Consider the following 24236-nt stretch of genomic DNA (forward strand, 5'->3'; position numbering starts at 1 on the left):
ACTCCAATGATCAGACTGTTATACAAAGATCATGAAGAAAAATCAAAGGTTACGTGAAAGATGAATAATCGCCATGCTTGAGAGAGAATTAGGGTTATTTTCTTGGAAATGCGTAGTTCGTTTTGGCAAACGAGGCAAACTTAACCCGCGATACGTTGGACCTTTCGAAATCATAGAGACAATAGGAAAAGTGGCCTACAAACTAAACCTACCCGCAGAACTCAGTGGAGTTCACAACGTATTCCACGTGTCAAATCTGAAGAAGTGTCTGTCAGATGAGACCCTCATAGTTCCTTTGAAGGAACTCACAGTCGACGATCAGTTGCGAAGAACCAGTTGAAATCACAGACCGAGACGTTAAGGTTCTCAAGCGCCCCAGAATACCTCTTGTTCGCGTTCGTTGGAACTCCCGTCGTGGCCCAGAGTTCACCTGGGAACGAGAAGACGAAATGAAACTCAAGTATCCCCAGTTGTTCAAGAACAGTGCAACCAATACTGAGGCTGAAGCTACTACAGAATTTCGGGACGAAATTCCAAACCAACGGTGGGATGATGTGACACCCCAGGAAAACCAGGAAACAACGCAACACAACTAGCTTCCTTAGTAACCACGTGCTAAATTTCGGGACAAAATTTCTTTCAAGTTGGGGATAATGTGACAACTCGAGTTTCCAAGGTTTCTCCTTTATGCATTACTTGTTACATACTGTCTTTTGTGGTTCGTTGCATTGAAACTATGTATCGTGATTAGTTCATAAGTTGTTTATGTGGACTTATGTTAGTGTTATTTAATATAGTAATGAATCATTTATTTTAGAACTTGTGGAAAAATGTTGGAGCCTTGGCCGAAAACACCCCTCCCCACGAAAACACCCCCTCAGTCTATAATTAGAGCGAATCGTATGTCTTAGCTTAAATTTCGAGGACGAAATTCCTGTAACATGGGGAGAATGTGACAACTCGAACCCTTGATCCTGATCGTCGTGAGACGAGCCTGATATTATTATTATTATTATTATTATTATTATTATTATTATTATTATTATTATTTTATTATTATTATTATTATTATTATTATTATTATTATTATTATTATTATTATTATTATTATTATTATTATCATCATCATCATCATCCTTACTAATATTAACATGTATTTACAAAATAACGACGCACGCGCGGATATAGTTTAGAATATCCGGGCCAGTATAATTAAAAGAGACGTGCGATCGGGTTCATGCACTTGGGCTAGGCCCAACCCAACTAACCTAAAGCTAAACCCTAGCCTATATAAACATCCTAAATCCCCACCCCCTTTGGATACAAAAACCTTACAACCCTAAATACTAGACCAGCCGCACATCTCCTGCCTTTCTCCCCCACCTCACCGGCGACCGGAGATGTAGATTCCGGCCGGTGCCCTCCTCCTCCGGCGAGCACAAGCACACACCCAAAACCCATCCCCTTCCTTCTATCCGAACAAGCTCCCGCAAAAACTCCACTCCCCTTATCTTGTTCCCTCACGATAGAGAGAGAGAGTCAGAAGTGAGTGAGAGGGAGAGAGAGAGTGAGAGATTCTGTTTAACTGGCGAGTAAAACCGGCCAGTCACGTCGGAGCTGGAGCTGCATTGCCGCTCGCAGCAGTGGCAGTGGAGGTGCAGACGGCTCTGGTCATTCCGACGAGCTTCACCGGTAAACCTTGGACCTTTCATCTGCTTCTTTTAATTGTTCTTTCTGAATTGATGTTGATGATGATGAAACTGGGGATGTCCGATGGATGGATGACGACGGGAGTATCGAGCGGTGCTTTGGATGGTGGCAACGGAGAACTCACCGGCGACAGCCGCGGCGGACCGCCGGAGCTCCGATCCAGACCCCTAACGGTGACAGCAAACCCCCCCTTTTTGTCTCGATGGTCTCTCGGTCAGTACATTTTGGCCAGTGCTTGTCTTGTAATCTATTGGTTCGTGATTTATATGCGTGTTTGCTGTTTGCTAATTGAATTAATGTGATTGTAACTATTTTATGAGTAAAATAGGATTTTCTTTATGTGATGTGTGTTTGAATAATGATAAGGTCATGGATTGGTTAACCTATCCTAAATCTTGATCTGCTGAGATGATAGAAAAAGCTTTAATATGTTTTGTAATGTTAAATGATGACTGTTCTGTTCATGGTATTATGTTAGTGATCACAAGAACAATAAGTTAGAGGTTTAGGGAATTGTGGGGTCATTGAAATCTGATGAAGGTAACTAAAAGGTGATATTGAAATTTGATGTAGATATATAAAATAGGAAGTCTTTGTAACATGTTATCGAAACATTAAATCCCGTTAGATGGTGCACATGATGCTGTGGCTGATGATGATCGTAGGAGTTCTCATAGGTGAAATAGATGAGGGTATTATGTTGATAAATCAATGTTAGAATTATTTAGGTTAGATTGGTCTGGACCGATGTGAATAAATAAAAATGAAGAACATGATGAACTATTTGAAGATGCTATGAATGTTTAAAATTGATGTGTTTTGATCTGATTCCAGGAGTGTACGGTATTGAAAACATGTTAACGAAATTTGATTGGACAGTACATGTTAATGAAAATTTATTGGATAGTACTGATCTGGATAAGGATTCTAGAAGCATCTGCATAAGTTGCGACTCGAGACCTTATGGTCGCGACTCGAGACCATTGATGGAAAACTCGAAACCAGATAACACGCTCAAGGAGTCGAGACCAGCTTGGTTACGACTCGAGATCTCCAGATCTCGACTCGAGACTTGACTCGAGACCTCTAAGGTTGTGACTCAGTCATGCACAACTCGAGACCGTGTGGTTGCGACTCGGAACTTCATGGTTGCGACTTGAGAACTCTTGGTCTCGAGTCGAGACCACCCGACTTCGATTGGGCTTCCTTGCTTATTTGCTGGGCCACAATGTGTAATGACGTGCTTGGACTGTGTGTTTAACTTTACTACATACCGCTACTGGTCGACTGTTTATAGGATTAGGACAGGCCCAATAACATTGGTATGCCTTATGTACTATGTGTTAACTGATGTTTTGGACTGTGCTAGTATTAATGTCTAACTGTTACTATTTAACTGTTTACATGCTAGAATAGGCCCAATACCGTGTATGCTTGTATGACATGCATGCTATGTGTTAGATACGTGTAAGATTTTTCGTGACACTACTTGCATACGAACCTAATAAATACTTAATAACGATAATAGGGTATGGTTGACCAACGTAACACAAGTAAATTAACTACCGAGCAAAGCAAAGGTGAGTTCACTACTTTTTTACTTAATGAATGCATTCCCGGTGGTTGGGAAACGGAACAAAACAACTTTTCCTAGTTTGGAATTGCTTACTATCTCCTTATGCGGGATGCGGTATTTCTATCTCCTTGTGTGGGATACGGGTAACAACACTATCCCCTGTGAGAGATACAAACCTACTTTTCTCCCCTTGTGCGGGACCCTTAGTTAATTACTGTTTATACGGAATGCAACAAGCAACACTAAACGAAACTCTATCACTCAAGTCCCTACTACTTAATACCGATTAGTCGCCGGGGCCAGGCGAACGGGATTATTAGTTGATAGCGCTATTTAGGTCTGACCAGCCTCACACCGACCCTTGTTACTAGGAACGGGCGTCAATAATGATAGAACATTGACAAACGGGGCACTGCGGAAACATGGGGTTAATTAGTATTCGGTATTGGAAAAACAGTTTAGTCGCTTACTTATGGGGTAGCTCCCCATGGCATGTATAAACGGATAAATTAACTGGTGAAACAAGTTTTAGGTAATTAAAAACTGGACAACTCGTGAACTCGCCAACATTTTTGTTGATACTCTACTGCATGCTTTGCAGGTTGCTCGATACAGCTCTGGACGGACGTTGCAATCGGATGGAGTGCGTGGATCGTAAGTAACATGATAACAAACTTGTGGTTTTCAATTATGATGCGTTTTCTTCCCCTTTCCGCTGTGAACTTAAACTATGTTTTGAAAATTTTAAATTAGGTCACTAATTAGGTTAATGTTTATAACAATAGCTATTCCGTTCAAAATAATTAGTGGCTAAGATCCTGGTCGTCACACGCCTCGCGGTAATACTCCGCGTGTGGATTTTTGAGGGTGTAACATGATTTTTACAAGTAAAATGGTTAAATATATATTTAGAATATATAGAACACTTGTGTGGATACTTGTTTATTTTGTGAGATAGATATATTATTTTAGGGTAAAATAATATAACTTAACAAAACTCTAGCAATTGGCGATCATGAACCTTCAGCCGTAACCCTAATTTCATTCGATCTTTTCTGTTGCTGATTCGTTTTTTGATCTCTATTATCAAAAACGAATTTTAGTTTCGCAGATCTGTTCGAATTTCTTTAGGGTTTCATTCAATTCGCCGCCTAAATCCATCCTTTGAAGGTGTTTTCATTGGTATTCGGCCTGATCTTTCCAAGTAAGATATCTGAATCGTTCGAAGCATGGGTTAGGGTTTCTTGCTAGTTTAGGGTTTCTGTTTTGTCTTTTCGGTTTGTTTGGTTTGCTGGATTTGTTTGGTGATTGGTTTGCTTCGAGTTTGATTCTGCAATCGATTGAAGAGAGTTGTGAGAGTTGTTTTTGATTATGAATGGAAGAGCATAACACAAAGGTTGACGGCGGCAGACCTTCATATTCTTTTGAGGGTTTGGCCAGCCGAATCATGGATGTCGAAGGCAATACATGGTTTCCTAGACGGGGCACAGTTCAGACACCTACAACTGAACCCTGTAAGATTAACATAACTGATGAACTTTGAAAGATTTCGGTTCCAACCATGGCTGAAAACCTAAGCCCGGTTACTAGGATATCTGATAAGAATGGGACCGATCAGTCAAACAAGAGATATGCGCCAAATTCTAATTCTGGTTTGGATTATGCTGAATTGGCTGGTCAAGGGAACATAAAATCTTCGGGAACCCAGGTACCGTTATCGTTTGCTAAAGTTGTAAACAATACTACGGAGAAGGTGAAGGTGAATTTTAGGGAGATGGAGTCTACAGAGACTGTAGATGGAGCTGATGTTGTTATTCCGTTGTCTTTAGTCAAGCAAGTCACGGACAGGTATGCAAACACTCTGTATGGGTATTTCTTGGGCAAGCATCTAGCATTTCCTGTGGTGGATTTTTTTTTGCTAAAAGCAATTGGGTTAAGTATGGTTTGTCGAGGTTGATGATGAATGCAAACGGATTCTTTTTCTTTAAGTTTAAAACAAAGGAAGGGATGGACAACATGTTAGAGGACGGGCCATGGATGATAAGAAATGTTCCGATAATTTTGAAGGAGTGGTTGGCCTCAGTTAAGCTAGAGAAAGAGGATATTAAAGCTATTCCAGTTTGGGTAAAGATGCATGATGTGCCGTTAGCGGCATATACTGAGGATGGTATTAGTTTGGTTGCCTCTAAGATAGGGGTGCCCAAGATGCTGGATTCGTATACTGCCACGATGTGTGCTGAGTCTTGGGGCAGGAGCAGTTATGCTAGGGCTCTAATTGAAGTTCAGGCGGGGGCTGATTTAAAAAGGAGTGTTACGGTTGCAATTCCTTCGTTAGATGGTAATGGTTACTCAAAGGTGGAGGTTAAAATTGAATATGATTGGGAACCTTTAAGGTGTTCTTCTTGTTGTGTGTTTGGTCATGAAGATAACTCGTGCCCAAAAAGCCATCAGGTTGGTTCGAATGGGGAAGCTGGTAAGAAGGGTGATGATTTTCAGGTTGTGGATTCCAAAAAGAAGAAAGCTAACAACCAAGGCCTCTGTAACACCCCAAAATGCGCAATTTATTTATGCTATTTTAAATGTCTAATATTGTAATATTAACTAAGTTAAAACAATGTGGTAATAGTTCAACAAGAATGAAAGTTTATGAGTTAATTGTCAACCATTAGAATTAGAGGGGCTAAACTTGTATATAGTAAAGAAAGTTTACAATTAAATGAAATAAAACAAAACACACCTCCTGGTGTGTTCTGTGGATCGACCAAAGAAGGGAACCAAGGGGAAAACCCTAAGTTCTACAAATCTGCAAGATTGAAAGGGAAATCAAGACCAAATAACCTGCATGAACTCGATTCTCTAGTAATCTAAGCTTGTCCTACAAAGAGGTAAGTCGAAATTCTGAAATTGATGAGTTATAGAATGAGGGTTTCGACCCAATCATGAATGCATGCAGAAATTTGTGTGATTAAGAGTTAGGAAAATACAATAGAACAAGAATTATGTTTGATTCTAGATAGTTGGGTGATTTTTAGCAAAAACCCACTTGAACTAGGGTGATGATGAAGAACATGGAATGAAATTATATGCTAATTATTGCAATAGTAAGTATAAGAGTTATTATTGATAGATTAGTAATAGTTAGAAACTGATTTGGAATGATTATTGTGGGAAATTTGATTGTTTTAATGATCTAAGAATGAACTAGTAGAATCATGCATTGAACACTTGTACCCTATGCTTTATTCATGTTATGCACACCAAGTGTTTGACAAAATGCCACAATAAAGATGTTAGTCTTGTATGTCATAAACCTTATGTGAATTGAATGTGTTTAAGAAGTATGAGCCAAATTGTGTATAGTTTTTATCAATTGATGTATGTAATTGAGCATGAAACATAGATTAAAAGAATGAATGGTTACATGTAGGCGTTAAGGAAGAAAGTTCGAGTCAAGTGAAGCAACAAGGGGATCAAGACCGAGGTACGCTACTTGTACAAATTTTGGTTTTACTTTAGATATGTGTTTATCCATAATTATGCTAATTTGAGTTAAGCATGGTTAAGCTATATGAATGGACCCTTCACTTGAATGGGTCGAATGATGAAATTGTAAGACTAGAAAGATTGGCATGAAGTTCCGTTGGAACTCACTACCGTACAAGTATGAAAGAATGTAGTTTAATACAAGTCGTGAATGCCACGTTTATTTCAAGTTCGTAAGTTAAATTTCTTGGGTTAGAAGGAAACTTTGTTCTAATGATTTTTGATGTTGTTGTGGTCATGTAGGTAAATCTCATGTCTAGCTATCAAGCTTTGCCCGGATCGAACACATCTCAAGCCCGTCAAGCGCTCCGCATTTTGTATAAAGTCAATGTCAAATTACCTAGTTACTTATGTCAATGTTTTGTAATTAAAACTAGTTTGGTCATGGTTGTCTTTTGAAAAGTTATCGTAAGTGCGTACATAAACTTAATGGTTTTGAAACTAAAAATAGGTCATCTTTTGTTGTGTATGTCATGTCTTTTGAATGTTTGCGTACAGTTTGAATGAAATTTGGTTATGAAAAACAGGGTACCACCCGTTTACAAACGGGTCATGCCCAAATTTTGTTAGAAAAGTATGTTGTCATTTAATAAGTTAAAAGGAAAAATTATGGACGTTACAAGTTGGTATCAGAGTGTAGGTTTGAGGGATTCAAGCATCAAATGCTTGAACTCAAACCGGCAGCTCATGTGAAGAGTGTGTTCGACCCGCGGCGCGAAGCAAGTAAGTACCTTTAAAGTTGATTTCGTATTATGAATGAGTTGGTTAGGGAATGTTAGGAAAATCATCACGGGATGATGTGTAAAAGTTTGGGACGAAACGGACTGGTACGGGTTAAAACGGGTTGAACAGATGGCTGCTAAATAAGAAATTCATCAAAGTATGCTGGGCGTCACCATAAATTACGGTGACACCGTAACTTACGGTAGACACTGGAACGAAATTCTTCTGCCGTAAGGCAGTAGCTTTACACCGTAAAGGAAATATTTTACGGTGACACCGTAATTTACGGTGGAGCCTGTTTTCAGCCTTTGTCAATTGCGATGTTCTGTTTAATGTTTTCTATCATACGTGAAGTATTGCAAGCGCTATAATAAGACTCTAAAGAATAATAGTATGCATGAATGTTAACTTTCAAGGAAGTTATGTACTAAAAGAATGATTATTTGACGGAAAGGATGATTGAATGCTTGGAATAAAGAATGATGTTTATGTGTAGATGACGGATACGAATGAGGATGAAGCGACACGACAAGAACAGCTGAAAACTATGATCTCGGAAGAGATTGGAAGGGCAATGCAAGCAAGTATTCCTCATTTAGCCCAAGAAGTAGAAAGTCATGTGTTAGAAGTGGTAGAATCCATGATGGCGAGTAAGATAGACGAGTTAAAAGGAATGATTAATGCAATGCAAGAAAGGAAAGGAACTCGCAAGTGCACTTACAAAGAATTTATGGCGTGCAACCCGTTACCATTCAAAGGAGAAATTGATCCTATAGTATGTCAAAGGTGGATTGCAAGTACGGAAGCGGTGTTCGTAAGGAGTCATTGTGAAAAGGAGGATCAAGTGATGTTCGCCACCGGTTTGCTACAACTCCGAGCTAAGGATTGGTGGGATGTTTATAGTAAAGAGCTTGGGGAAGAAAAAGTTCAAGTCTTGACATGGCAAGAGTTCAAGGAACCTTTTCTGAAGCACCACTGTCCACAATCTGCCATCGACAAGATCCAAGAAGATTTCTTACATCTTCGTCAGAAAGATGAAACCATTGATGAAATCACCAACGTTTTCCTTGACAAGCTGAAGTTCTGTAACGAGATAGCAGGAACGGAGAGAATGAAGATAAACCGTTATTTCGGTATGTTGAAGGCTGAGTATCGGGAGTTCATAATTCCCGCTAAATGTGAAACTTTGATTGAGCTCATTGAACTGGCCCGAGATAGGGAGATTGAAATGAGAAGACAGGCAAAAAGAGGCGAAAAGAGAGTATCTGAAAATGTTTCCAGCTCGAGCCCTTCAAAGAAACCAAAATTTCAAGATCAAGGCAAGAAGGATAAGGCGAAGGGTAGTATTCCGAAATGCAAAACGTGCGGAAAGTTACACACGGGGGAGTGTTTGAAAGGGAAGAAGGGTTGTTACAATTGTGGTCAAGAGGGACACCCATACTATAGGTGTCCTAATCCTTCAAGAACGTGTTACAACTGTTTCCAACCGGGTCATATTAAGGCTGAGTGTCCCAAGCTTCAACAGAAAACTGATGAGGAGGCAAGAAAGGAGGAAGCCCCAAGAGCTAAGGGGAGGATGTTTCAGATCACAACCGAGGAAGCGAAGGACCACCCGAATGTTGTATCAGGTATATTCTCATTGAACTCGATGCCTACGTATGTGTTATTTGATACCGGTGCCAGTAGATCGTTTGTATCAAGCGAATTAGTGTCACACCCCTCCTTTAGAATCGAAAGACTGCGTGTACCATTAGAAGTAGAAATAGCCGATAGTAAGAGTTACTTGTTACACGAAGTTTGTAGAGATTGTGAAATAATCATTGAAGACGAGAAGTTTGCTATTGACCTTATTCCCATGATATTGGGGGAATTTAAGGTTATAGTTGGCATGGATTGGCTAGCTAAACATCAGGTCGAAATTCAATGTGAGAAGAAGGTAATTCATGTGTTAACATCGGAAGGAAAACGAGTAAGCATACAAGGGGAAAGGAATATCAATTCGAAGCTTTGTTCTATAGTCCAAGCATACAAGTACGTACGAAATGGAAGCAAGGCATTTCTAACTTACGTGGTGGATACTAAGCAGAATACCCCTAAGATAGAAGAGGTTGAAGTTGTGAATGAGTTTCTTGATGTTTTTCCGGAAGATTTACCGGGGCTTCCACCAGAACGTGAAGTGGATTTCAAGATCGAATTGTACCCTGATGCCAAACCCGTAGCCAAGGCCCCTTATAGGCTGGCCCCAACAGAAATGCGGGAGCTAATGGTACAAATACAAGAATTGCTCGACAAGGGATTTATACGCCCGAGTGTGTCGCCATGGGGAGCGCCTGTACTTTTTGTCAAAAAGAAAGATGGTTCGATGCGCATGTGCATCGATTACCGCGAGTTGAATAAGCTGACTGTGAAAAACCGATACCCATTGCCCCGAATCGATGATCTCTTCGATCAGTTACAAGGGGCAAGTTGGTTTTCAAAAATAGACTTGCGGTCCGGGTACCATCAGTTAAGAGTACGAGATGAGGATGTGGCGAAAACGGCTTTTAGAACGCGATACGGGCATTACGAGTTCTTAGTAATGTCCTTTGGATTAACGAACGCGCCTGCCGCGTTCATGGATCTTATGAATCGAGTCTGTCGGCCCATGTTAGACAGATTCGTTATAGTTTTTATCGATGACATCCTGGTTTATTCCCGAAGTAAAGCCGATCATGCATGCCATTTACGTGAGGTTCTTGAAGTGCTTCGCAAGGAGAAATTGTACGCGAAATTTTCCAAGTGTGCTTTTTGGCTTAGAGAGGTACAATTTCTCGGTCATGTTATTAATGCGGATGGTATCTTAGTAGACCCGTCAAAGGTGGAAGCCGTTATGAAATGGGTACCTCCCAAGAACCCAAGTAAAGTAAGAAGCTTTTTGGGTTTAGCAGGCTATTATAGGAGGTTTATCCAAGACTTTTCTAAATTGGCCTTGCCGTTGACCAAGTTAACCAAGAAGGATGAGAAGTTTTCATGGGGTGCAGATCAAGAAAGGGCGTTTCAAACCTTGAAAGAAAAGCTGTCGAGTTCCCCGGTACTAACCCTACCAGATGGAACGGAAGACTTGGTGGTGTTTACGGATGCGTCACACCAAGGGTTGGGATGTGTTTTGATGCAAAGGGGTAGAGTCATTGCCTATGCTTCTAGGCAATTGAAGACACACGAAAGTAATTACCCAACCCATGATTTGGAGTTAGCTGCAGTAGTATTTGCTTTGAAGATATGGAGGCACTATCTTTACGGCACGAAAAGCGTTATTTATTCTGACCACAAAAGCCTTAAATACATTTTCGAGCAAAGGGAATTAAATATGAGGCAACGAAGGTGGTTAGAACTTCTTAAAGATTATGATTGTGAGATCCTTTATCATCCGGGTAAAGCTAACGTAGTAGCCGATGCCCTGAGCCGAAAGGATTACCCGCCTCCAATTCAAGTAAAGTCCATGAAGATGGTAATTACTCCTCGATTTCTCGAAATGGTTAAAGAAGCCCAAATCAAGTCACTAAGCGGAATGGATTCCAAAAAGGAAAGAACAAAGGGGTTTGTGGATAAATTCGAAGAAAGATCCGATGGAATTAAAACCATGTATGGTCGTATTTGGATACCTCGGTTTAGCGAAGCAAAGGGTGTATTACTCGAAGAAGCTCACAAATCCCGATTTTCGGTTCATCCTGGAGCTACAAAAATATATTTGGACTTGAAGAAAAGTTATTGGTGGCCCGGCATGAAGCGTGATATTGTCAAGTATGTTGCCAAACGTTTGACATGTCTGCAGGTAAAGGCAGAACATCAGAAACCATATGGGAAGTTGCAACCGTTAGAGATTCCGGTATGGAAATGGGAAGAATTGACGATGGACCTAGTGACCAAGCTTCCTAAGACAAGGAAAGGTCACGATGCTATATGGGTGATCGTAGATCGCCTCACCAAGAGTGCGCATTTCTTACCCATTCGGGAAGCTTTCTCCTCCGAAAAGATGGCGGAGATCTATGTTAACAAGATAATATCACGACACGGAGTTCCTGTATCTATTGTGTCGGATCGAGATACCCGATTCACATCTCGATATTGGCAAGGTTTTCATGAAAGTATGAGTACAAAATTACATTTCAGTACCGCTTACCACCCCCAAACAGATGGTCAGTCCGAGCGGACTATACAAACACTTGTCGACATGCTGCGGGCATGTGTGATAGACTTCGGGGGAAGCTGGGATGACCACTTGCCGTTGGTGGAATTTTCATACAACAACAGCTACCACAACGGCATTCGAATGGCACCGTATGAATTGTTGTATGGAAGAAAGTGTAGAACTCCAATTTGTTGGGGAGAGGTGGGACAGAGAGAAATTGCACCCAACGAGGTGGTGGCTAAAACTAACGAGAAGATCGATCTTGTGCGAGCCCGTTTGAAAGCGGCTCAAGATCAACAAAAGGCCTATGCAGATCAAAGGAGGCGACCCATCGAATTTCAAGTAGGTGATTATGTGTTATTAAAGGTTTCCCCATGGAAAGGTATAATCCGTTTCCGTAAGCGAGGAAAGCTAGGTCCCCGCTACATAGGACCTTTCAAGATTTTAGCCCGGGTTGGGGAGGTAGCATATCGGTTGGAGTTACCGCCAACTTTGGATGGAATACATGACACATTCCATGTATCACAATTGAGAAAGTGTTTAGCGGATGAGACGGCATATGTGCCCCTTGACGATATTGAGCTGGATGAAAAATTGAATTATATCGAGAAGCTGATAGCTATCAAGGATTCTAAGGTAACGCACCTTCGGAACAAAACTATAAAGCAAGTCTTGGTGCAATGGCAACATCGGAAGGGATCAGATCTTACATGGGAGTTAGAGGATGAAATGAGGAAGCTCTACCCGACATTATTTGGTATGTATTCAGGTTTCGGGGACGAAACCTCTTTTAAGGAGGGTAGACTTGTAACACCCCAAAATGCGCAATTTATTTATGCTATTTTAAATGTCTAATATTGTAATATTAACTAAGTTAAAAGAATGTGGTAATAGTTCAACAAGAATGAAAGTTTATGAGTTAATTGTCAACCATTAGAATTAGAGGGGCTAAACTTGTATATAGTAAAGAAAGTTTACAATTAAATGAAATAAAACAAAACACACCTCTTGGTGTGTTCTGTGGATCGAACAAAGAAGGGAACCAAGGGGAAAACCCTAAGTTCTACAAATCTGCAAGATTGAAAGGGAAATCAAGACCAAATAACCTGCATGAACTCGATTCTCTAGTAATCTAAGCTTGTCCTACAAAGAGGTAAGTCGAAATTCTGAAATTGATGAGTTATAGAATGAGGGTTTCGACCCAATCATGAATGCATGCAGAAATTTGTGTGATTAAGAGTTAGGAAAATACAATAGAACAAGAATTATGTTTGATTCTAGATAGTTGGGTGATTTTTAGCAAAAACCCACTTGAACTAGGGTGATGATGAAGAACATGGAATGAAATTATATGCTAATTATTGCAATAGTAAGTATAAGAGTTATTATTGATAGATTAGTAATAGTTAGAAACTGATTTGGAATGATTATTGTGGGAAATTTGATTGTTTTAATGATCTAAGAATGAACTAGTAGAAACATGCATTGAACACTTGTACCCTATGCTTTATTCATGTTATGCACACCAAGTGTTTGACAAAATGCCACAATAAAGATGTTAGTCTTGTATGTCATAAACCTTATGTGAATTGAATGTGTTTAAGAAGTATGAGCCAAATTGTGTATAGTTTTTATCAATTGATGTATGTAATTGAGCATGAAACATAGATTAAAAGAATGAATGGTTACATGTAGGCGTTAAGGAAGAAAGTTCGAGTCAAGTGAAGCAACAAGGGGATCAAGACCGAGGTACGCTACTTGTACAAATTTTGGTTTTACTTTAGATATGTGTTTATCCATAATTGTGCTAATTTGAGTTAAGCATGGTTAAGCTATATGAATGGACCCTTCACTTGAATGGGTCGAATGATGAAATTGTAAGACTAGAAAGATTGGCATGAAGTTCCGTTGGAACTCACTACCGTACAGGTATGAAAGAATGTAGTTTAATACAAGTCGTGAATGCCACGTTTATTTCAAGTTCGTAAGTTAAATTTCTTGGGTTAGAAGGAAACTTTGTTCTAATGATTTTTGATGTTGTTGTGGTCATGTAGGTAAATCTCATGTCTAGCTATCAAGCTTTGCCCGGATCGAACACATCTCAAGCCCGTCAAGCGCTCCGCATTTTGTATAAAGTCAATGTCAAATTACCTAGTTACTTATGTCAATGTTTTGTACTTAAAACTAGTTTGGTCATGGTTGTCTTTTGAAAAGTTATCGTAAGTGCGTACATAAACTTAATGGTTTCGAAACTAAAAATAGGTCATCTTTTGTTGGGTATGTCATGTCTTTTGAATGTTTGCGTACAGTTTGAATGAAATTTGGTTATGAAAAACAGGGTACCACCCGTTTACAAACGGGTCATGCCCAAATTTTGTTAGAAAAGTATGTTGTCATTTAATAAGTTAAAAGGAAAAATTATGGACGTTACAGCCTCCACATGAAAAATCAGAAATCCAAGTTTGTTTATAGACCAATTATCAATCCAAAACCAAAACAGCCCTTGAGGAGTTCGAACCAGGTTTCAACATCTAACCCTTTTGATGTCCTCAAGGACGATAATGGAGATCAGGGAGGTGTCACTGTGGGTCAAGTGGAGAAAAAGGTTACTCAGTCGAACGGCAAGCAGGATTCGGATGAGGAGGTTGTTGAAGTCTATAATGAAACTAGTGAGTTTATGACTTCGAGTACATGTCCTTCATCTTCAAGAGCCGGGGCAAGCACATCTTCCACAAAATTCAGCAATGGATAGACGGTTTTCGTGTCGCGTTAAAGGAAGGATGGTGTGTGATTATTTCGTTTTTGATGATGGAGGTTGAGGGTTCTTTATTTTGGTGTTTATTGTTTGTCTACTTTATTTTTCATGATGTAAAGTAGGCTAGGTTTTTGTGGTGTCATTTGAAAAAAGGTATTTTAGAATACCTTATTATATTCTTATTTCATCTTCTTCTTCGGTACCAACCTCGAACTTGCGACCTCCCGATTCCAATAGAAACATGGAAACCAACAAACCACAAGAAGGGCGGTGGTTTTTGTGGTGTCATTGATACATTTGTGTTTTGGTTTACATATATGGGGCATGTCCTATATATGAACTAGTGAGGAACTCATCCTTACTACTTGTACTTATTTGCGGTTTGTTTTAATCGAATCACCGGGGTAACCCTTTACCCAAAAAAAAAATATAACTTAACAAAGTACCTTGACATTAAAATTGCGTGGTACGTGATAGAAGTAATGAGTAGATAAACCATACGTAGGATACGTGTTATGCATGAGAAACTGATTGTTATCTGTACCTTATTAGGACGTGCTTGATTTCCTGATTATTAGAGTAATTAATCTAACCGAGCAAACCGAGGTGAGTTCACACACTTTCTAAGGCATGGGATTCCCGGTGGTTGGGAATGGGTTAAAGAATTAAAACGGAACTACATATCCTCCTTGGGTAGGATGCCAATATAAATCATGCGTATTCTCCTTGGGTAGAATACGTAAGTTCGTTCTCCTTGGGTAGGACAACAACCTTAAAACTTACTAGATAAAACTCTATCATGAAGTCCCTCATTTTATATTGACTTAATCGCCGAGGCCAATGGTGAGCGGGTCATTAGTTAATATCGCTATTAGGTTTAACAAACCTCACACCGTGCCAGTCGGACGGGCGTGTACTAATGGACTATGGCAAACTGTTAATGACGATAGACATTGACGTAGGGCATAACTTACATTCGTTAGTAGTCGATATGGTAACGGTCTAGTGGTTCACATGGGGAAGCCCCCACTGATCATGGATATGGTTTGGGTAATAAAGAAGGAACTGGTTAAGCATATTTTCAACTATGGGGTAACCCCCACGACAAGTAAGCCAGCAAAAGACAAACCATGTTTTCGGAAACAACTTAAAACTAAATAACCAACCGTGAACTCACTCAACTTTGTTGTTGACTCGTTGTTACATGCCTTATAGGTCGTTAGATGCTTATGGAGCTTGCACGAGGAGGAGGCCGTTGTGGGATATGGACTGTTATGTCCCGTGCTTAATATTTGAACTTTATGAACTTATAAGACTTATGTTTTGGTTTCACGTTTTATGCTTCCGCTGTTTAATTTGAAGTTGGTTAACTAGCTTTTGATCACCAATTATATTGTGTGGTTGGATTTTATTTACTTAATTACGTTGTTCAATATGTTTGGTGGCTCGATCCTGGTCATGTCACGCCTCCAAGCGGTGATACTCCGCATGGTGGATTTTGGGGGTGTGACAGATTGGTATCAGAGCCATTGGTTATAGTGAACTTGGTTTTAAAAAGGGAAAAGCTTTTTGATAAAAACCAGACTATAACCTGTACAGTGCTCAACGATCCACAACGACATTCGCTCCACGTGTAAGACTCAACACTATAGGTAATATGGTTTATGTTTGTATTGCCTACCTACTAGTAGCGCATTTGATCATGGTATGCTTAGTTAGCGTAACAACTATTGATTGAAACCCTGTGTGTGTTTGCTCTCTTCTGTCACTCCACACTTACGCACTTTCATGACACTTTTCTCACTTACGTTGCTTCGTTGTGAAGATCATGAGCGGACGCGGAGGACGTGGTGGTATCAACCTAACTCAAGCCCAGTTGACGGCTTTGATCAATGAACGAGTTGTTGAGGCACTCGCAGCAGCTCCAGCAGGAGGTATAACCTGCTATTTCGACCTATCCTAGGATGTTTAGATCCTACTCTCATAAATCAACCCTTGTGATAAACTTTGTCCTTCCTTACTCTCACGACAGGTCAACCTGCACAGCCTCCTGTGTGCACGTTCAAAACATTCATGGATTGCCGACCTAGTACTTTCAGCGACACAGAAGGAGCTGTAGGCCTTCTTCACTGGTTCGAGAAGCTCGAGTCTGTTTTTGAGATGTGTGAATGCCCTAAAGATCGTAGGGTAAATTTTGCTACTGGAATACTCGAAGGTGCTGCGTTAACCTGGTGGAAAGCACAGGTTCAACTGCTAGGGTTGGCGGTTGCTAATGCCACCCCATGGAACGACTTCAAAGAATTGATCAAAGAAGAGTACTATAGTCATGACGACATCCACAAGCTAGAGGTGGAATTTTTCAATTTGAAGATGACGGGGTCTGAAATCGAGGCATACACAAAGAGATCGAACGAATTAGCTATCTTGTGTCCCACTATGGTGGATCCTCCTATCAAGCGTATCGAGCTGTACCTTAAGGGTTTAGTGCCAGAAATTCAGAGCCACATGACCTCGGCTAATCTTGGCACCATTCAGCAAATCATTCGGTTGGCTCATCGTCTCACTGATCAGGCAGTCGAGCAGAACAAGCTGCCCAAGCGTATTAGCGCTACTACTACTGATGGCCCCAGTGATAACAAGCGCAAGTGGGATGGAAATTCGGGCAAGGGTTCTACTTCAGTTTAGTCTTAGTCCCAGCAGCGAAAGACAGATGAGTACAGGAGCCCCGGTCAGCAGTCTTCTGGGAATCAAGGTCAGGGTGGGTACAAGGGAAATCACCCTAAGTGCAATCGATGTATTCTGCACCACAGCGGGCAGTGCCACAAGGGTCGTCGTCTGAGGTGTAACAAGTTTGGTCATGAAACAAAGGATTGCAGGAGCGCACGACCAGCAAATCAGAATCGCCAACAACAACAACAAGCTCCACAGAACCACCAGCAGCAGCAACAGCAGGGCGATAAAGGATGCTTTCGGTTTGGCGCTGAAGGCCACTTTAAGAGGAACTGTCCTCAGCTGAACCAGAATCAGAACAACAACAACCAAGGAAACGGGAACAACAATGGAGGCAACAACGGGGGTAACAATAATGGCAATGGCGCCCGAGGTCGTGCCTTCGTGATTGGTCAGGGTGATGCGAGGAACGATCCCAACGTTGTGATGGGTAAGTTTCTTCTGGATGATTTCTTTGTTACTGTTTTATTTGATTCGGGTGCCGATACTAGTTATGTGTCCTTAAAAGTTAGCCAAATGCTTAAGCGCACTCCAACACTTCTGAACACCAAACACACAGTAGAACTAGCAAACGGTAAAAGTCTTGAAGCCACACACATAGTTAAGGGCTGTAACCTCGTCCTAGCTGGTCAGACCTTCTCTATCGATCTTATTCCTATTGTTCTGGGTAGTTTCGACGTTGTTATTGGGATGGATTGGTTATCTCATCAGCAAGCGGAAATTCGTTGCAACGAGAAAATTGTCCGCATCCCTCGTTCTGGTAAAGAACCCCTCGTGATCCATGGCGACAAGAGTGGTGCGATGGTGGGCATCATCTCTTTCCTTAAGGCCCAAAAGTGTTTGCGAAAGGGCCACACTACTATTCTAGCCCTCGTTTCTGATACATCCTCGGAAGAAAGGAAGATAGAAGACATACCTATTGTGCGTGATTTTCCTGAGGTATTTCCTGAGGAATTACCTGGTCTTCCGCCTCATCGTCAAGTCGAGTTTCAAATCGAGCTAGGAGTAGCGCCAATAGCTCATGCACCTTATCGTCTAGTTCCATCAGAACTTGAAGAACTGTCCTATATGCCCTAGCTCTTCGCCTTGGGGAGCTCCAGTGTTATTCGTGAAGAAGAAAGACGATACCTTCAGAATGTGTATCGACTACCGCGAACTCAACAAGGTGACCGTGAAGAATCGTTATCCTCTTCCACGCATTGATGACTTATTCGACCAGTTGCAAGGGTCGAGCTTCTATTCCAAGATTGACCTTAGTTCAGGTTACCATCAACAGAGAGTCCGAGACGAGGATGTCTCTAAAACAGCATTCAGGACTCGGTATGGGCATTACGAGTTTTTGGTTATGCCTTTTGGATTAACGAATGCACCTGCAGTCTTCATGGATCTCATGAACCGAGTGTGCAAGCCTTACCTGGATAAGTTTGTCATTGTATTCATCGACGACATCCTGATCTATTCTAAGAGTCAGGAGGAACACGAACGACACCTGAGACTTATTTTTGAACTTCTTCGAACAGAGCAGTTGTATGCCAAATTTTTGAAATGTGACTTCTGGCTTCGCGAAGTCCACTTTCTAGGCCATGTGGTAAACAAGGATGGGATTCATGTTAATCCATCCAAGGTTGACTCGATCAAGAACTGGCCTGCACCCCGTACACCAACAAAAATCCGCCAATTCTTGGGTTTGGCAAGATACTACAGAAGGTTCATCAAGGATTTCTCCAAGATTGCGCAACCTCTCACCTCACTAACTTAGAAGGGTGTCACCTATCATTGGGGTGATGCACAGGAATCTGCTTTTCAGCACTTAAAGGAGAGACTTTGTAGCGCGCCTATCCTCTCATTGCCTGAAGGCACAGATGATTTTGTGGTTTACTGCGATGCTTCCATCCAAGGACTTGGTTGCGTGTTGATGCAACGTGACAAGGTCATTGCCTACGCATCGCGCCAACTTAAAGTTCACGAAAGGATCTACACTACGCACGACTTGGAGTTGGGAGCAGTTGTTTTCGCACTTAAGATATGGAGACATTACCTGTACGGTACCCAGTGCACCGTTTACACCGATCACAGAAGTCTCGAGCATATCTTCAAGCAAAAGGAATTGAACATGCGACAACATCGATGGGTCGAGCTCTTGAACGATTACGAATGTGCGATCAAGTACCATCCTGGTAAAGCCAATGTTGTGGCTGACGCCCTCAGTCGAGATGCTCAGGTCGAAGCACTGAAAGCGGAAAACATCAGGGCTGAGTCCTTACGAGGAGCGAGGCAGCGGCTAGAAGAAAAGGAAGACGGCGCCTACTATGTGACAGGGCGCATTTGGGTTCCACTTTACGGAAACTTACGCGAACTTGTGATGGATTGTCACACCCCCAAAATCCACTCGCGGAGTATCACCGCTTGGAGGCGTGATTGACCAAGGATCAAGCCACCAATCATATTGAACATATAAGAAATAAGTAAAAGTCATTCATCAATACGAAAGGTGTTTCAAAACCAAACATAATCAAGTGTGTAGCGGAAGCAATAATGTAACCCAACATAAGTATAAGTTTGGAAAGTCATAAACGTTTAACAAAGCATTCACGATCCTTGTCCACAATGACCGCGCCTCCCAGTGCAAGCTCCAAGTGTACCTAACGACCTGCAAGGCATGTAACAGAGAGTCAACAACTAGTTGAGCGAGTTCACAGTGGGTTGTTTAGTAATAGTTTTTATTTCGTAAAACGTTTGCTTGCTTAGTAACCCATATATCGTTTATAATTACATCGCGGCCCTCCAGGAATGTTTGCGAAGATTAGTGGGGGTTTCCCATGTATTGTAGACTAGTTTTATTTGTATCGCGGCCCTCCAGGCATGTGTGCGAAGTTTAGTATCAGTATCGCGGCCATTCCAGGCATGTGTGCGAAGATCAGTATCAGTATCGCGGCCATTTCAGGCATGTGTGCGAAGAGTAGTGGGGGCTTCCCCATGTATCACTAGTCTAGCAGTATCTATAAGTGACCTTTCCCAACCGAGTTCAGTAATCCATAATTCCCTATAACAACGTAAGTACAGATAATCATCCAATTCCATTCCCTACCCCGGGAATCCCATGCCTTGGTAAGAGTGTGAACTCACCTTGGTAAGAGTGTGAACTCAACATATAACGGCAGTTAATCAATCCAGTTAACACTTGACAGAGTTAAATCAGGTTACTGTGCAAATTACCCATTTGGCGAAACACTCCCCTGTTTCGCCGTGAACCCTTGTCGACGAAACACTCGGTTTCGTCGTGTTTACCCATGACGAATCATCTTTTGTTTCGTCATCCCTAATCTCGGTGAAACACCCCCTTGTTTCGCAGTGTCTGATTCGTGGTGACTAATGTTGACGAAACGCATCAGTGTTTCGTCGGTATTTGCGTTTCGTAAAGTTATCAGTTTCGCCACATAACGGTTACGTACAGAAAACCCTAATTGCCGTCACACAGAATCATACAGTCTTCAACATACAGGAATCATCACACAGAAATCATACGGTATTCATTCAACAATTCAACAACATCATAGACTACCGATCATAATTTGATCATGCGTTAACCTTATGAAATCTAGCATAGATGATAGTCATTATATGAAAGTGCATCACAGTTTCTACAATATTATCATCCTAATCCGATCATTGAGAACAACAATTCCAATCACCTAATTGTAACCGATAATATAGATCATTACATAGCCAAATTTCATCACTCAATCATGAACACAACCATAATCTAGCATGATCCCTACTGATTTCAAGCAAGAACAGTAATAGATGGCACAGAACAAGCTATGAAGATCACTGAAATTAATTTACATAAACACTAACCGGAGAACTAAGCGATTAGTATGAACGAGATAGGTAGACTTTCGAAAGGGGAGAGGTTGCCGTCGGTGCACAGGAGAGCTCTAGGGTTTTTGATTGCTAAAAGTGACGAATGAAACAGAATGCCCGGTATATAGTCACGTAACGTGTTGGGCCTTGAATGGGCCTCGGCGAAACTGGGCTCGGCGAAACACCTTTGTTTCGTCAAGGAGGTTGTGACGAAACAACATTTGTTTCATCGGGATGCACTTGGCGAAACACACTTGTTTCGTCGGGTTGGTTCGGGGTGTAACCGTTTAATGTTTTTAACTTTTGAACAGATTACATGTTAAGTCACCAAGCATATAAATGTAACAATCATATAATGTCACAACATATAACAAACGTGTACGATTACAAAGCAACAAGTCGTGTAAACAAACACTTTAACAATTAACGTGCAATTAATGTGAATAAGGAATCTTGGAAACTCGAGTTGTCACATTATCCCCAACTTGAAAGAAATTTCGTCCCGAAATTTAGCATGCGGTTACTGAGGAAGCTAGTTAAGTTGTATCGTTTACTGGTTTTCCTGGGGTGTCACATCATCCCCTCGTTGATTTGGAATTTCGTCCCGAAAATCGGTAGTAGCTTCAGCCTCAGTAGTAGTTGCATTGTTCTGGAATAACTGGGGATATTTGAGTTCCATTTGGTCTTCTCGTTCCCAGGTGTACTCTGGGCCACGACGGGAGTTCCAACGAACTCGTACAAGAGGTATTCTGGTGTTTTTGAGGACCTTAACATCCCGGTCCGTGATTTCAACTGGTTCCTCAACGAAATGTAACTGTTCGTCGATAGTGAGTTCCTTCAAAGGAACTATGAGGGTCTCATCTGACAGACACTTCTTCAGATTCGACACGTGGAAAACGTTGTGAACTGCACCGAGTTCTGCTGGTAGATTCAGTTTGTAGGCCACTTTGCCTATTCTTTCAATGATTTCGAACGGTCCGATATATCGCGGATTAAGTTTGCCTCGTTTACTAAAACGAACCGCACCCTTCCAGGGTGAGACTTTGAGTAGCACTCGATCCCCAACTTGGAACTCGAGTGGTTTCCTGCGCTTATCAGCGTAGCTTTTCTGACGGTCACGAGCCGCCGCCATGCGTTGTCGTATCTGTGCAATCCGTTCAGTAGTATCAACCACCATTTCCGGGCCTGTGATCTGACTATCCCCCACCTCTGCCCAACAGAGAGGTGACCGGCATTTACGTCCGTATAATGCCTCGAATGGAGCAGCTTGAATGCTGGTGTGGTAACTGTTATTGTACGAGAACTCCACTAGTGGGAGATGTTTTTCCCAGCTGTTGCCGAAATTGATAACACATGCCCGAAGCATGTCTTCAAGAGTTTGAATAGTACGCTCAGACTGCCCATCCGTCTGAGGGTGATATGCTGTGCTCATGTCTAATCGTGAGCCGAAAGATTTGTGCATTGCTTGCCACAGTTCTGAAGTGAATCGTGCATCACGATCCGAAATAATAGAGGTTGGCACTCCGTGCCTCGAAACAACTTCCTTCAAGTAGATGTCTGCCAACGTAGAGAACTTGTCTGTTTCTTTGATAGCCAAGAAGTGTGCAGACTTTGTGAGTCGGTCCACGATCACCCAAATAGTATCGTTCCCACACTGGGATCTAGGTAAGCCGGTAACAAAATCCATGGAAATTTCTTCCCATTTCCATTGTGGTATCTTGGGTTGCTGAAGTAGGCCTAATGGTTTCTGATATTCTGTCTTGACCCTCGCACAGGTCAAACATTTGCTAACGTACGTTGCTATGTGGGCTTTCATGCTAGGCCACCAATACGTAGTTCTGAGATCGTGGTACATTTTATCCGAACCTGGATGTACCGAGTAGCGAGACTTATGAGCTTCGTCCATTACAAGCTCGCGTAAGTTGCCATAAAGTGGGATCCAAATGCATCCTGTTACGTAGTAGGCGCCGTCTTCCTTTTGTTCTAATCGTTGCCTTGAGCCGCGTAGGGCTTCAGCCCTGACGTTTTCTGGTTTCAATGCTTCTACCTGAGCATCTTGTATCTGTGCAAGGAGGCTAGACTGAATAGTAAGTTGTAATGCTCGTACGCGCCTAGGCGTAGTATCCTTTCGACTGAGGGCGTCACCCACAACATTGGCTTTACCCGGATGGTACTTGATGGCACATTCGTAATCGTTAAGTAACTCGACCCATCGGCATTGTCGCATGTTCAATTCCTTTTGCTTGAAGATATGCTCGAGACTCCTGTGATTGGTGTAGATGGTGCACTTGGTACCGTACAGGTAATGTCGCCATATCTTAAGCGTGAAAACAACAGCTCCCAGCTCTAAATCGTGCGTAGTGTAGTTCCGTTCGTGAACTTTAAGTTGCCTCGAAGCGTAGGCAATGACTTTATCCCTTTGCATTAATACACAACCAAGACCCTGTATTGATGCCTCACAATAAACCACGAAGTCCTCTGTGCCCTCTGGCAAGGAGAGAATAGGTGCACTGCATAGTCTATCCTTTAAGTGCTGAAAAGCTGTTTCCTGTGTATTACCCCAATGATAAGTAACACCTTTCTGTGTCGGTAGTGTAAGCGGCTGTGCAATCTTTGAGAAGTCTTTGATGAACCGTCTGTAATAACCCGCCAAACCCAAGAATTGGCGTATTTCCGTTGGTGTACGCGGTGCAGGCCAGTTCCTGATCAAGTCTACCTTGGACGGATCAACATGAATCCCATCCTTGTTTACCACATGGCCTAGAAAGTGGACTTCACGAAGCCAGAAGTCGCATTTTGAAAACTTGGCGTACAGTTGTTCCTTTCGAAGAAGTTCCAAAATGAGTCGCAAGTGCTGTTCGTGTTCCTCCTAACTCCTGGAGTAGATCAGGATGTCGTCGATGAAAACGATCACAAACTTGTCCAAGTAAGGCTTGCACACCTTGTTCATAAGATCCATGAAGACTACCGGTGCGTTTGTTAACCCGAAAGGCATGACGAGGAACTCGTAGTGGCCGTAGCGAGTTCTAAATGATGTTTTGGAGACGTCCTCATCCCGGACTCTCAGCTGATGGTAACCTGACCTCAGATCTATCTTTGAATAGTAGCTCGACCCTTGCAACTGGTCGAATAAGTCATCGATACGTGGAAGAGGACAGCGATTCTTC

The 24236-nt window shown here is 41.8% G+C and overlaps 2 long non-coding RNA genes across 2 annotated transcripts; both read left to right on the forward strand.

Moving 5' to 3' along the window:
- The first annotated feature begins 6033 nt into the window (after positions 1-6033).
- On the forward strand, positions 6034-7188 carry LOC110927834. Its single transcript, XR_002585942.2, has 3 exons — positions 6034-6171; positions 6714-6767; positions 7073-7188. It is a non-coding gene; the product is annotated as an uncharacterized LOC110927834 (long non-coding RNA).
- Positions 7189-12748: 5560 nt separating this feature from the next.
- Positions 12749-13913, forward strand: LOC110927835. The gene is made up of 3 exons (XR_002585943.2): positions 12749-12873; positions 13416-13469; positions 13775-13913. It is a non-coding gene; the product is annotated as an uncharacterized LOC110927835 (long non-coding RNA).
- The last annotated feature ends 10323 nt before the right edge of the window (positions 13914-24236 follow it).

Source organism: Helianthus annuus, chromosome 3, assembly GCF_002127325.2.
Source record: "Helianthus annuus cultivar XRQ/B chromosome 3, HanXRQr2.0-SUNRISE, whole genome shotgun sequence".
NCBI classification, from domain to species: Eukaryota; Viridiplantae; Streptophyta; class Magnoliopsida; order Asterales; family Asteraceae; genus Helianthus; species Helianthus annuus.